Source organism: Echinops telfairi, unplaced genomic scaffold (assembly GCF_000313985.2).
Source record: "Echinops telfairi isolate 266 unplaced genomic scaffold, ASM31398v2 ScPeMD7_7407;HRSCAF=8445, whole genome shotgun sequence".
Lineage (NCBI taxonomy): Eukaryota > Metazoa > Chordata > Mammalia > Afrosoricida > Tenrecidae > Echinops > Echinops telfairi.
This window is the reverse complement of record NW_022111307.1, coordinates 2466593-2469126: the sequence shown is the minus strand read 5'-3', so window position 1 is coordinate 2469126 and position 2534 is coordinate 2466593. Positions and strand designations below refer to the sequence as shown.

The 2534-nt window shown below is 45.3% G+C and overlaps 1 protein-coding gene across 1 annotated transcript in view; it reads left to right on the top strand.

The window, feature by feature from the left end:
• Positions 1-2534, top strand: part of TPRG1 (tumor protein p63 regulated 1) — a 165835-nt gene that overhangs the window by 55610 nt on the left and 107691 nt on the right. The gene's annotated exons all lie outside the window — the stretch shown is intronic.

Below are 2534 nucleotides of genomic sequence, written 5' to 3'. Positions count from 1 at the left end.
CTTAAAGAATCAGAATTTTTGTGGGTGGGACCCTAATTTTTTAAGACAATTCCATTGAAATGATTTTCATTTATGAAGGATGCAAGCACTTCCAATTTCTCTAAAAAGTTATTTTGTCTGTGGCCCTATCGGATCACACAGGTATGGTTTCCTCTGATTCAAAGCATTCCTCAGCCTCTTGCTCATCTCTCAACCCTGCTCATCCATCACTCGGCCCACGACCTTATTGTCTGCTTGCTGGGTTCGAAAACTCAGGAGAAGAGCGAAATGGAGTGCTTAGGTAGCACAAAGGGGCGAGCGTTCAACACTTTGTTGAAACATGGCCGTTTGAACCCAGTCAGAAGCTCCATGGAAGACCAGTCTGGCGATGTGCTTCTGAAAGCCCACAGCCTTGACCAAAACAGTGCTGCACCTTGGGAATCGCTGAGAATGAAATGAACTTGATAGCTACCAAGAACAAAAGAGCAACTGGTTCATGAACAGCTGACGCCAGAGGTGAATCCTTTGTTCTAGGACGTCTGACTGGGTGACTTTGGACAGGTTAATAACCTCTTTCTGCTTTAGGCCATCGTCTATAAAACGAGATTAAGGACATTACTTTGCATCCAAACTTACTATCAACCTAAATGAAGTCATCCAAATGACACACTCAGGGCAGAAACACGTGCAAAGTAAACCCTAAGTAGATGTTAGCCATGAGTCTCCTGGGTTACCATTCCATGGCGTGTACACATGCTACACCATTATTCCTAACTACTTATGACCCCTTCTTCTCTTTAAGGACAAGAATCCTCAGAGAGGGCTCTACAGTCTCATCTCCTATGTAATGTCTAAAACCTAGACTAGGTCCCTACCACTGCTTATACATTAAATGGAGAGATTTCATTCGCTTCCTAATGGATGGTCATTTGGTGAATGGGAAAATTCAAGGGCTTAAAGTTACCTGTGTCTTCGATGAATCCTGGCTATATTAATTAGAATGCATTAAACTTTTGAATCACAGTTCCCAGATCTGTGTTCATCCAAATTGGAGAGGATTAAAAGCAGCAATCTGTATACAGTGTCAGGCACAGTCCTCCCCCCAGAGAGGACCCTCAGTAAATGGGCATTCCCGTATTAACTCTAAGCGATGAGCAGAACGATTGTTCAGCTGTGCGTGCAGATCTCAGAAGCTTCAGACCCAGCACATGCCAGATGTAGCCCAGCCCTGAATTTTCCTTGGAAGCAGACAACAAAGCCCATTTTTGAGCAACATGTAGCATTTCTATCTCTTTCTCCCACCACCTCTATCTATTTCTAGGTCAATATACATTTCGATATAAAAATATATTTTGCATATACTTGTATTCCCAACTAGTACTAAGTATTGCTTGCTTTTATTATAATTTTAAAAACCCACAAACTCCTTTTCTGAGAGAAAAATGTCTTTTCTTATTTATGCCTGGGTACTGTATTTTCTGCACTTAACCAGTGCAATGTGAAACTCACGCCGGACTTTCCTTCAGGAGAAAGATAGTCTTTCTAGATAAATGGTTGTTTGCAGAGTATTCAGACCAGGGTTTCGAGGGACCCAGCAGCCTGGAGAGACGCCGCGGTGGCCTAGTGGGCTGCATATTTGGTCCCTAACCGCCCGGCCAGCAGTTGGAAGCCACCAGCAGCAATTCCGGAGATAGATGGGCCTCTTTGCTCTTGTGATGATCTCCAGCCTCAGAAACCCACAGAGGCAGGTCGACTCTCTCCTACAGGGTCACTGAGTAAGAATCAAAAGCAGTGCATTTAGGTCTACCTGAGAGCAGGTGGCGATTCCAAAACTGCAGAAGAAATAAAGGGATGCTCCCGAGTCCGTCTTTTGTTGATGTTCTGAAGAAGCAGCTGTGCTTTTCCAACCCTGGTAGGTTTACAAACAGCAGCCTATGAAGGGCTCGTTAAGCACGTCTAGTGCCTGGAGCGGCTTTTCCACACCTTTGTGGGCAGCAGTTTGAAAACCAAGGGACCCACATTCTGCTGATGTGACCGGATGCCATCCCTCACAGTCTCATCATGATTCGGGTGCCAAGTCAGCCCTGTATGATTTTGCCTCGCATCTTAGAGGACTGTGGATGATGCCAGGGGCTTACGTGGAAAACAAATGTTTTGAGAATGATGAGGGTAATGACTGCACAAATATGCTTGATACAATGGATGGATGGATGGATTGTGATAAGAGTTTTATGAGCCCCCAGTAAAATGATTGAAAAAAAGAAAGTGAAAGGCTCCCACAATCCGCAGGGCTGCTGGTGGCAGCTGTGTCTATTCTGACTGGCACATCTTCCTGGGTGCAAAGGAGAACTACTCCCTACGGTTCCCAGGGCATAATCTGCATAGAAGTTGATTACCCTATCTTTCTCCCTGGGGCCGCTGGAAGGTTTGAACCATTGACTTTTTGGTTAGGAACCCAGTACTTAGCCACTGGGCCCACAAGGTCCTTTCAGGTAGGAGTTGAGTGTTGAGCCATTTGTTCTATCCTGGGACTCCCTCTCTGCAAGTGGTGGTGG